The sequence below is a fragment of the Ursus americanus genome, chromosome 18 (assembly GCF_024610735.1).
Source record: "Ursus americanus isolate L20-20 chromosome 18, mUrsAme1.1.p, whole genome shotgun sequence".
NCBI classification, from domain to species: domain Eukaryota; kingdom Metazoa; phylum Chordata; class Mammalia; order Carnivora; family Ursidae; genus Ursus; species Ursus americanus.
The window spans coordinates 7,066,785-7,079,526 of NC_142144.1; the positions used below are offsets into that span (position 1 = coordinate 7,066,785).

Here is a 12,742-nt window from a genome sequence, read left to right on the forward strand (position 1 = left end):
CACCCAGGTGCCCCGATTTGGGGATTTTTTAAAGTAATCTCTGCGCTTAACATGGGGCTCAAACTTACAACCCAAAGATCAAGGGTCACATGCCCTCTGGCCTGATCAGCCAGGTACCCCCATTGTATTTTTAATTTTTTGAGGAACAACCATACTTTTTTCCGTAATGGCTAAACCCATTCACATTCCCACCCACAGTACACAAGGATTCCAATTTCTCTGCATGCTCACCAGCACTTTCCTTTTTTTTGATCATGGCCATCTTAATGGGTACAAGTCTTTTAAAAGTATGTGATTTGCAGATATTTTCTCCCAGCCTGGGCTTGCCCTTATATTCTCTTAAGCAGTGTTTTCAAAGAGCAGAAGTTCTTAATTTTGATAAAGTCTGCCATTCCTTTGACGTCATAGCTAAGAAAACTTTGCCTAATTCAATATCACAAAGATTTTCTCCTTCATGTTCTATAATTTTAGGTCCTACATTTAGGTCTATGATCCATTTTAAAATGTTACAATCCATCTTGAGTTAATTTTTTTAGAAGTTTTTTTTTTTTTTTAAGATTTTATTCATTTATTTGACAGAGACAGCCAGCGAGAGAGGGAACACAGCAGGGGGAGTGGGAGAGGAAGAAGCAGGCTCCCAGCGGAGGAGCCCGATGTGGGACTCGATCCCGGAACACCAGGATCACGCCCTGAGCCGAAGGCAGACGCTTTAACGACTGCGCTACCCAGGCACCCCAGAAGTTTTTTTAATTTATTTGTCAGAGAGAGCACAAACGGGGAGCAGCAGACAGAGGGAGAGGCAGGCTCCCCGCTGAGCAAGAAGGCTGATATAGGACTCAGTCCCAGGACCCCGAGATCATGACCTGAGCCAAAGGCAGATGCTTAACCGACTGAGCCACCCAGGCATCCCTTGAGTTAATTTTTGTAAATGACGTGAGGTAGGGATCAAAGTTTATATACATGCATATCCAACTGTGCCAGCATCATTTGTTGAAAAGATTACCCTTTCTCCAACTAAATTGCTTCTGCACCTTGGTGAAAATCAATTAATCTTATGTGTGGGATCTATTTATGGACTCTATGTTTTGTTGATGTCTTTGTCTACCATTTTGGCCTCACAACACTATGTAAGTAACTTTGTAATAAGTCTTGAAGCTCCTTTATACTATAATTCTGTAGCAATATGATAAGTCTTGAACTTGTTAGGTGGGGGTATAACTCCATCAACTCAGTTCCTCCTTTTCAAAGTTGTTCTGGCCTTTGCATTTGGTCCTTTGCATTCCATATGAACTTTAGAATCAGCTTGTGAATTTCTAGGTAAAAGTTGCTGGAATTTTTATTGGGACTGCATTGAATCTATGGATCAATTTGCAAATAATTGATACCTTAACACTACTGAATCACCTGCTCCATGAACATAAAATCTCTCTCCATTTATTTAGGTCTTTAATTTCTCTCAGCAGTGCTTTGTAGTTTTCAGTGTAGAGGTCTCGTACATAATCAGTCATATTTATCCCCAAATATCTCATATTTTTTTGATGCTATCATAAATGGTATTTTTAAAATTTCCATTTCCAACTGTTTTTTTTAAAGATTTTATTTATTTATTTGACAGAGAGAGAGCCAGCGAGAGAGGGAACACAAGCAGGGGGAGTGGGAGAGGAAGAAGCAGGCTCATAGCGGAGGAGCCCGACGCGGGGCTGGATCCCAAAGCGCCGGGATCACACGCCCTGAGCCAGAGGCAGACGCCCAATGACTGAGCCACCCAGGCGCCCCCCCATTTCCAACTGTTTAATACTAGAGTACAGAGATACCATTGTTCTAAATTTTCTTTTATTATTATTTATAATAACAAAATGAATTAATTTTTAAAAGGTTTTATTTAAGTAATTTCTTTTTTTTTTTTAAAGATTTTTATTTATTTATGCGACAGAGAGACAGCCAGCGAGAGAGGGAACACAGCAGGGGAGTGAGAGAGGAAGAAGCAGGCTCCCAGCGGAGGAGCCCGATGTGGGACTCGATTCCGGAACGCCAGGATCACGCCCTGAGCCGAAGGCAGACGCCTAACGACTGCGCTACCCAGGTGCCCCTATTTAAGTAATTTCTATACCCAACATGGGACTTGACCTCACAAACCCAAGATCAAGAGTCACATGCTCTATGTACTGAGCCAACCAGGGATCCCTAATAAAGTTAATTTATAATAAATTATTATTTCTTACTTTTAACTGCTTTTGTTGATCTTGTATCCTGAAAACTTGCTAAACTCACTCATTAGCTTGAGAAGCTTTTTTGTGGATTCCCTAGAATTTTCTATGCAGACTATTGTTTTCGTTTCCTCGGACTTGTGTAAAAAATTACTACAGGCTGTGTGGCAGTCTATTTTATTGAGAATTCAATTTATTTTGTTAAGTTTTATTTTATTTTATCCTAACAAAATGCTTGTATCTATATTCACAAGGGATAGAGGCACCTGGGTGGCTCAATCGGCTAAGCGTCTGCCTCTTCGCTTTGGCTTAGGTCATGATCTCAGGATCATGAGATCAAGCCCCAGAAGAGCCCCGTGTTGGGCTCTGCAGTGGTCGTGAAACCTGCTTGAGATTCTCTCTCTCTCCCTCTGCCTCCCCCCTCCCCTCACCGCTTATGCTCATGAACTCTCTAAAACAAATAAATAGGGGCGCCTGGGTGGCACAGCGGTTGGGCGTCTGCCTTCGGCTCAGGGCGTGATCCCGGCGTTATGGGATCGAGCCCCACATCAGGCTCTTCCGCTATGAGCCTGCTTCTTCCTCTCCCACTCCCCCTGCTTGTGTTCCCTCTCTTGCTGGCTGTCTCTCTCTCTGTCGGATGAATAAATAAAAATAAAATCTTTTAAAAAAAAACAAAACAAAAAAACAAACAAATAAATAAATAAATAAAATAAAACATAAGTGCATTTTAACAACTTTATTGGGATATAATTCATAGACTACACATTTAGAGTATATATTTAAAGTGAACAATTCAGGGGCACCTGACTGGCTCAGCTGGTAGAGCATGGGACTCTTGACGTCAGTGTTGTGAGTTTGAGCCCCATGTTGGGCGTAGAGTTAACTTAAAAAAAAAGAAAGAATAGAATAAAGTGAACAATTCAGTGTGACCATCAAGGTCTTTCTAGCTGGACTAAGAATCAAATTGATCTAAAACAAATGAACAGGAGAAAATTAGACTTAATTTCGTACATACAGGGAATCCACACACATGGAAATTCCAAAAACAGAGAGGCAAAGTGAGATATAGATGTCATTCTGACTGGGTGTTATACACAACTAATGAATCATCGAGCCTTACATCGGAAACCGGGGATGTACTGTATGGTGACTAACATAATATAATAAAAAATCATTAAAAAAATGTCATTCTGAACCAAGGAGAAGGGGGTAGGAGTCTGAGACTTCAAAAGGAAGAAATGTAATTTGTAGGAAGATGAAAAAGCATAAATGTCTGGCAAACAGGTGTTTGCTGAGCCACATAGAAACAATGGGGCATAGAGGACTCGGATCAAACATGCCTTGCTAGGTTCCTCCCTGTCTACCATACGTGGCTCATAGTATAATGTAGTTATCTATCTATGGTCCTAGCTCTCTTCCCAGAGCAGGTCCTCTATCAATTCTTTTTAGGCAGTTGCTGGGGCGGGGGAATCTGCTGGGTTTTGATTGCGTAAATAACGTTTATGCCAATGCAAACTATCTTGGGACCGCCTGCCCTTGGCCTCTACAAGTGATTTTCACAATATTCACACAGTCATACATATAGAACTATCGTCCATCAACCATGCAACCATCATCCCTATCTAATTTTAGATCATTTCACCATCGCAAAAAGAAGCCCTGTACCCACTGGCAGTCATTCCCACCCCCCCCCAGACCTAGGCAACCACTGGTCTACTTTCTGTCTCTATACATCTGTCTATTCTGAACATACGAATAGACTCATATAATGTATGGCCTTTTGTGACTGGTTTCTTTCATTTAGCACATTTCCAAGGTCCATCCGTGTTGTAGCACATCAGTACTTCATTCCCTTTCATTGCCCAATGATATTCCATCGTATGACCGCATCATGCCATATCATTCCCATCTGCTAGTTGATAGACATTTGGGTTGTTTCCACTTCTTGACTATTGTGAATAATGGTGCTATGAACATTTCCTTTGGAGTATATACCTAGGAGTGGAATTGCTGGGTCATGTGGTAACTCTAACTTTTTGAGGAACTGCCAAATTGTTTTCCAAAGCAGCTGCACCTTTTGAAATTCCCACCAGCAATATAGAAGGGTTCCCATCTCTCTACATTCTCAGCAATACCTGTCATTGTCTCTTTGATCAGATCCATTCTAAGAATATGAAGTTGTATCTCATTGTGTTTTTTTTTTAGACTTACTTTAGAGAGACAGGTGGGGGGAGGGGCAGAGGGGGAGGGGGGAGAATCCCAAGCAGACTCCAACCTGAGCACAGAGCCCGACACCGGGCTTGATCTCACGATCCTGAGATCATGCATGACCTGAGCCAAAACTAAGATTCGGACACTTAACCAACTGAGCCACCCAGGGGCCCCTCTCATTGTGGTTTTGATTTGCTTTTGCATGATGACTAATGATGCTGAGCATCTTTTCATGTGCTTGGTGGTTATTTATATAACGTTTTTTTAATTAAATTCAATTAGCCAACATAGAGTACGTCATTAGTTTCAGATTTAGAGTTCAGTAATTCATCATTTGCATATAACACCCAGTGCTCATCACATAATGTGTCCTCTCTAATGCCCATCACCCAGTTACCCCATCCTCTACCCACCTCCCCTCCAACAACCCTCGTTTGTTTCCTGTAGTTAAGAGTCTCTCAAAAAAAAAAAAAAAGTCTCTCATGGTTTCCCTCTCTGATTTTTCCCATTTAGTTTTCCCTCCCTTGCCCTTGATTCTCTGTGCTATTTCTTATATCCTACATATGAGTGAAACCATATGATAGTTGTCTTTCTCTGATTGACTTTCATTTGTATAACTTTTTTGGAGAAATGTCTATTCAGCTCTTTTGCCTATTGTAAATTGGGTTATTTGCCTTTTTGTTATTTTGTTGCAAATTCTTTACATATTTTACATTGCTAGTTCTTTATCGGATATATGACTTGCAAATATCTTCTCCCGTTCTGTGGGCTATCTTGTCACCTTCTTGATGCCCTTCGAAGCATTAAAGGTTTTAATTTTGATGAAATCCAATTTGTTTATCTTTGTCATATAAGAAACCCTTGCCTAACTCAGTCACAAAGACTTACTCCTATGTTTTCTCCTTAGAATTTTATAGTTTTAGCTCTTACCTACACATGCATATATAATACACACACACACACACACACACACACACACACACACACGTGTGTGTGTGTGTATATATACATAAAATAAAGGACTAAGGGGATCCTCACCAAACTGCCAAGAGTGGTCATCTCTGGGGAAGGGAATGAAATTGAGGTTGGGTTCGGGTTTGAATGGAGATTTCATTTTTCTTCCCACCATACATCCCTGAATTGTTTGAATTTTTTTTTTTTGCAAGTATGTCCTCTTTTGGTAATCTGAAATCATCAATAGACTTTTCAAAGGATTCAAAATTGTACAAACGTAGTTGCATACGGTGGAAGCCTAAAAGATACAACGCAAAAGAAAAAACACGCGCCAAAGTAGTCATGGCATCATAATTGGCGGGGGGGCGGGCGGGGGTTGTGTCAAGAAAGTAGCTTCTAAACTGAGATTAGGAGGAGGAAGAGAGAGCGTGTTGGATATAGATATAGCAAGAAGAGCGTTCAGTTGGGAAGAAATTTTTTGAGCCTATAGAAGAGAAGGAGATCATTACAAGAACCAAAAATGCTTTAAGCTGTGTGGATTGGAGAATGGAAGGAAGGACAGATGAGAAGAAGACGACCAGAGGCTGGAGAGGTGACCCTAGTCGTCTGTGTTAAGGGTTGCAAGCAGGGGAGTGCGCTGATGTGCTCCAAGTTCGGGGGAGAAAATCCCTCTGGGACCGTGGAGGGGAGGGCGCGTGCGGAGGCTGCCGCCGGGATGCGGGGAGGAGATGTCGGTGGACGGAGCCGGGCACTACTGGGAGGACAGAGGCTGGTCTGCGCGATCGTCGGGACTTGGCGACAGGAACCGGAGCTGAGGGAAATGCAGGGGCCAAGGCCGACTCCCACTTCCCCACGTGGCGGCCCGTTAGGTAGCTGGCTAAGCCGGCGCGCGTCGGGCCGCGTGGGCGAGAGCTACCTGCGGGGCACCCGCGGGGGACGTTCAAAGGGGCGCCGGGGCTGGGGTGGGTGGGGGGGCGTCCAGAGAGACGTCGGTGCTGACGCGGGAGGTGGAGTCCGTCCCGCCCGTCACCACTGCCCGGGCTCTCCCGGCCCGCAGGCCAGAGCGGGCCCCAAAGCCGGAGCGACACAGCGGGTGCCCCCGCAGCCAGGGAGCACCCGGAGCAGCGTGCTCGAGTCCCGGTGGGGCCCACCCGCACTCCGCCGCCCGCAGACCGGGCCCGGCCGGGAGAGGAGCCGCCGCGCGCCCCGGAACCTTCGGCCGCCGCCGCCCGCATTCGCCGCGGGACCCGTCGGAGGAACCCGTTCTCTGTTGCTAAGGGGCGGCCCCGGAAGTGACGCGCCCCGGGTTTGTTGACAGCGGAGGCGGCGGCGGCTGCAGGCTCCGAGCCTCAGGAGCCGGATCGGGGGAGGGGCCGGGCCCCGGAGCCAGCACCCGGCGGCCCTCAGCCCCGCCCGCAGCCCTAAGGGCAAGGTAACGGCCACGGGATCCCCCCTCTCCGGCGCGACCCCCTCCCGCGCGGGGCTCCAGTCCCCGGGATCCCAAGCTCCGCCCCGCCGACCCCGGTCTCCCGCAGACCCCGGCCCTGGCCTGGCGAGATCCCCTGTCTCCCGGGCGCTCTGGCCCCAGATTCCCCCGGGTCACATCCCCGGCTTTCCTTGCAGAGGAAGCAAGCATCCCGTCGGCTCCCGGTGCCGAGGGTATTTATCTGCGTCCTCCCCCTTTCCCTTCTGCCTCAGGCGCCCGGGCATCACCGCTGCAACCTCTTGCACAGGTCCATTTCGGCCAGTGGTGGGAGGGCTCCTTTCTCTGCCCCTGCTGCCAGGTTTGGGAAACGTGCCTTTAAAACTGAGCTCCCTTCCTCCGGAAAGAAAATGACGCCCTGTCGGATGCCCCTACAAAATGGGGGATCGATCTAGGGCCAAAAGGGCCAGCCTCTGCCCCTCCTACCTGTTGGATGAGCTTAAGTTCCTCCAAAGCAATGCTTAAAAGCTCAGGGACGGCTTGGATTCTGGAACGGGTCCCAAAAGGGATGACAAGGTGCAGGAAATCCAACAGGATGAGAAAGGGATGGGCTGGGGTTGCAAACCCGAGGGCCAAGGGAGCCTGGTAGGTGAGTTGAAAGTGAAACTCACTGCTGGCCACTATAGTTCTGTGGGTGGAAATTGACTTGGCTGCTCTTTGGCCCAGGGAGTCCAAGATTTCCAGTCTGTGCCTGTGCCTGTCAAGGCGCTTGGTTTTTAAGGGAGGAAGGGAGGCCTGATGCCTCCACAGGGAAAAGCACCCCCTTTGATCTTTTCCACAGAATGTTTCTCTTCAGGGTTCAAAATTGTTAGAATGAGCTTTGAAGACAGCTTGGAAAAGAGTAACAGGAGACTATGCTTAGAGCAGGAGGTGGTTGCCAGTGGTGAGGGGTCTCTGTTTCAGTTCATTGCTTCATTGAGAAAATAAGAAACATATAATATGTAGGATGTCATGGAGAAAAATAAATCAGGAAGGGCCCTGGCAAGGGCCAGAGAGTGGGGTCACCTTTGTGGAGATGTTGATTAGAGAAGGTCTCTAATAAGGTGATATCTGAGCAAAGTCCTGAAGGGAGGAAGGGAGCAAGCCGTGCATCTGTCTACAGGCAGAGCATTCAACAGCAAGTGAAAAGGTCCTGAGGTAGTATACTTGATGATTTTTAAGAAACAACAAGAGGACAATAGGACTGGAGCAGAGTGAAGGAGGGGAAGAGTGGGAACCAGGTAATGGTGGGGAGAATGTCAGGGGCTGTCCCTGTGATGCAGGGTCCCAGAGTATGTAAAGGAGCACCTTTCAGATCTGTACAAACATGGTAGTCAGAGAAAATATAGATTTGTTTTAGATGACAAATAGCCATTATGCTCTGGCCTGGCGTTTTAAGTACTCTTTTTCCATCTTTGAGATGACCGTTGATGGAATTAATATAAGAAGGACAGCCATAGAACACTGTAGTTAAATCAGGTCATGCAGCTGCTTCCTGGTTGTGAGAACTTGGGTGAGGGACCACCTCAGTGTCCTCATTTGTAAAATAGGGTTGTTGGGCTTAATGAGACATCAAGCACTGAAGTGCTTAGCACGCTGTTTAGCACGGATTAAGTACTTGGTCTCTAACAGTTGTGATGATGGCAGTGGCCATGATGAGGAACTGTTTGCATGTGTCTACCTCAAAGCCTTTCTTTTTAGCACCAGCTGGTGGTGCCACCAGCTCTGGCTGCCTCCCTGAGCTAGTCGAATTTTGGAGAACAGTGGGGGTGGGGGGAGACACAGTGGACACTTCCTGTCACCCCTCAGTAGAAACAATGCTTGCATATCCTACAGAGAAGATGGCAGCTTGGTCTTGGCTTTTCTGGACGGCACTAGAAGGTGGTAGGGGCTTTTAAAAAAGAGCCCAGCAAATCCCCATTCTACCACATAAAATAGACAAAATGATAGTGTTGATGGAAATGTGACATGAAGACAGGTTGGGAAGGGCGATCCCTGTTGGCCTCAGACACGCGGTTGGGGTGTGTGTGGCTGATCTGCTGGTGGAGAGTGTTAATCCGAGAAGTACCCAGCAGAGGCTGAGACTTTGCAGCCTGCCTTATAGGGAGCGGAACAATGGTTGATCTCCCTCCTCACCCTTCAAGCCTGGACTATATCATCAGGCCTGGGTCATAAGCTGAACAGGGTAACTGGGCCAGATGATTTAAAAATGAGAAGTCAGAGCTCTTGGATGCTGAGAGCCAGCCTATTCGAGCAGCTGTTATGGCTGGAACCTAGGACCAGCTACCTGGGGACCTGGATTCAAGCCCCAGCTCTGCGGCCGGCTCACTGTGTGAACTCAGGGGGGCGAGTTCCATCCCCTGTCTGGGCCTCGGCTTTCCTAGCTGTATACTAACTGTGAAGTCTGTTGAAAGGATGAGATGAGACTCAGGTCGTGAAAGCATTTGGCGTACTCTAAAGCTCTCTACAGAGGCAAAGAACGGTTCTTGCTATGACTAGAGCCGTCAGTACCTCAGCTGTTCTCGACTCCTGAAATGCCACTTCAGGGACCCCTGTTGAGTCATCTGTTTTGGGACCGACGTTCTTTATCTGGCTCAATCACTAAAGCTGATTTTCCACCTGCCAAAATGAACAGAAGGCTCTCCAGGCATGATTCCTAGGAGATCCCTCCTAGGTGATTGCTCACCACCTTCTTGACATTATTTCATGGCATCTGCTCAGCAACCCCACAAGGCAGGTGCTGTTCGCAGCACGTTGACCGATAAGGACCCTGATGAATACTGAGGCCGGTAAATATCGCTTGGGGATCTCACGCAGCTGAGGCTCCTTCATCTGCAGCCAGCCAGCCATACAGTCACTGTGTCATGGAGACGCCATGGATCACACAAGGTCCCCACCAAGAAGCTTCGAGTCGTGTGGCCAAAATGATATTTGCTCATAGCACAGTGAACCAGCGATAACAGCTCATCTGTGCTCGGTGCCTAAGGACATGCAGAGTTTTAAGGAGTCAGTGAAGCCTCATTGGCAGAAACAAGATCTGAGGTAGGGGGGAAATAGTTCCTGCCCATAGCGTCATGGGAAAGAGAGCCAGGCACTTGCTGGGGAACCTTGGGCAGGTCCTCACACATCTTTGAACCACGGTTTATTCATCTGGAAAACAAAATAATATGTTCCTCCTAGGTTCTTTGTGCCTTCAGCGAGAGCACGCATGGAAAGCTCGGCACTCTGGGTCTGGACCTAACACATACATGTCTGTGTGTTGCTAGGTACAGATAGACCCTTGGACCTATACATAATCCGTGGCAGAGTACTTCACCACTCCTCAGCTGCTTATCTATAAGTCGTGGATTCTAGTAACTCCTGCTTCGTGTGGTTGCTGAGGGAATTAAATGACCTAACGGATATCGAGTAGAGCTCTTGGAATATGGTACTCAGGATAGGTGTGAGTGCAAGCTTGGAACCCAGGTATTCCCCAAGGCCCCTCTGCCTCCAGGTGGCTCCAGTGAGCGGGAGGTGCATCCCTCCCTCATGACATTTCTGCATCTTCTTAACATCACCCAGTCTGCGGGTTAGGCTGGGCAGGCAGCAACCCGTTGGGATGCTTTCTGCCCCTGGCCTGCACCCTGGCCCCTGGGAGACCCTGGCACTTGCCCTGACTCTCCTCGTAGCAGCTTCCCACCCCCAATATCTGGCCTGGGATCTGCTCCCTCCTGGAAGGCTTCCAGCTTCTGTAAATAGGGCATTTGTTTGGATTTCCCCCCCAGCTCTTGGGTTAATATTTCACAGGGTGGGCGTTGCTCCAAGGCCCAAGCTTCTGGATCCCCCAGCCTCTCCATCAGCCAAGTGTCAGGTCGCCGGTGGGGTCCCATGCTCCTTCTGGACCACAGTTCCTCTTCCTCCCCACGCTGCATGGACAGAAGACCCAATGGTGTGGTGAGATGCACGGGTTTGGTTTAGGACCGCGTCCCCTGTCGTCCGTTGTGTGATTTCAGGCAAGCCTCAGTGTCTTCATCAGCAAACGGGGGTAGCAGTCAGTAATCAGTACCTCAGCTGCTGTAGTGAGGTCAGGGCAAAGGCAAACCTTTATTCTGACGCGTGCCGGGCGCAGACTGGCACGGAGGATCCGGGAGCCTGCAGGCAGACCGGGTTCCCACTCCATGAGCTCACGGGCTGTGGGAAGGGTGTTCGGCAACTGTTATACAAATGTCAACTAGCTTCAAGTACCGGATCCTAGGGAATGTGTGGTTTGTTGGTTAAATAAGGAACTATATGCAGTAAAGTGTGAGGGGCTCAGCACCCCACCTGGAAGCAGCACTGCTTCTGTTTTCTGCCTTCTCTCCTCTGCTCTCCGCTGCCCGCCCCCCTGTCCCCCATGTCAGAGCTCAGGATGGATCCAGTGTAAAGAACCTGCGAGAGAAGGGATGGAGGAAGACACAGGGTTCTTCTGACTGGGCGGCGTGCTCTCAGAATCAGAGTTCCCTCTGTCCCCAGTGGCCAGAATCGCAGATGGCTGGTGCTTGCTTCAGGAGTGAGGAGCCCTCGGGGGTGGGCGTGGGGAGGGTAGAGATGGCAACTGCATGGGGGCACAGTGGCAGGGCGCCCCAGGCCTCTCGGCCTCCGTGCCAAGATGAGGACGGCCCCTTCCTCCTCTAGCTCACCCCAGCCCCAAGCAGCAGGGTCCCACTGCCAAAGGGTGATTAGCAGATGGTACCATCTGTCTGGTTTGTCTGTGGGTGACCTTAGTGGCTGAAAGGGTGGTGTTTCTTCTACCTGGGGAGCAGGGTCAGGGCCTGGTGGGTACCTGGGTAACTGGGCTCAGCCAAGAAGAAAAGGCAAAACCCCTGGCCGCGCTCTCTCGTTCAGAGCGGTGAGGGTTCCTCTCTGGCCTCTGGGGCCTCCCACTGTCCTGGCACAGTGGACAGGGAGGATACAAGGGTCTGCCTTGTCCCCCAGGCTCCTGCCACGTCTGCCACAACCTACAAGTCCCTCTCGTCCCTTCCACAGGCCCGTGTTGAAACCCTGCAATGTATCAGGCCCACACAGGGTATTCAACACTTCCTTTGTTCAGCAAATTGTTGTGGTATTGGGCCTGTGGCATCAGCGTCCCATACCCTCTGGCCTTTCAGCCTGGGCACATCTATTCCTTCTTCCTGGAATGCCTTGCCCTTCTCTGCCCACCACCAGAGTTAACTATGACTCATCTTTCAGGTTGCAGCTGAAATATCACTTCCAAGGAAGTCTGCCCATGACTCCCCAGTCCAGGGCGGGTCCCCTGGCATAGGCACCGAGAGCCCCAGGTACCTCCTTCTCCTCCAGAACACCGGTCCCGGTGACAGAGCATGGGGCTTGTGTGTTTCTTAGGTGTATGTCCATCTCCCTCGGAGTGAGTTTGCTCCATAAGGACGAGGACCTTGTCTGGTTTGGCTCACCCCCGAATCCACAGTGCTCAGTAGACAGCTCCTGAGTGGATAAAGAGGTGACCTGGGCTCCGCACACGCCGCCGCACAGACAGCCCGGTTCCTGTCCTCATGGAACTGGCCATCTGGCCAGCATTAGTTCAAAGTGTTAGTTGTTACGATGGGGCCATGGGCGCACAGGGTGGGAGCACCCTGGCAGGTCAGAGAAGGCTTCCCAGAGGAAGCGATGTTGATTCTAAGGCCTGAGATATACGAGCTGTACGGGGAGTAGCTAGTGAAGGGGTGTTCAAAGGTGGTGTGGGCTGTCACGTGCGTGGGCAGGGATGCTTCCTGGAGGAGGGACACGGATGTGTTTTGGGGGCGGGAGTCGTATTTAGAATAAAAAGTGGGATAATTCACGGAATTGGGATGCTCCCAGTTGAAAGAAAACAGACTGAGCAAAGGTCTGAAGGTGACCCTGTGCTTAGGGCCTCTTGCCAGTACCGCGAAGG

The 12,742-nt window shown here is 49.1% G+C and overlaps 1 protein-coding gene across 4 annotated transcripts in view; it reads left to right on the forward strand.

Annotated features, from left to right (window-relative positions):
* Positions 1-5,816: 5,816 nt before the first annotated feature.
* Positions 5,817-12,742, forward strand: part of ZER1 (zyg-11 related cell cycle regulator) — a 31,318-nt gene continuing 24,392 nt past the window's right edge. For 2 of the 4 annotated variants that reach the window (XM_045771293.2, XM_045771295.2), the window contains exon 1: positions 6,648-6,804. The gene's annotated coding sequence lies outside the window, so the exon portion shown is untranslated. Of the gene's footprint in view, positions 5,965-6,647; positions 6,805-12,742 lie in introns of those variants that run through there. The other 2 variants (XM_045771294.2, XM_087869290.1) reach the window with 2 other exon arrangements.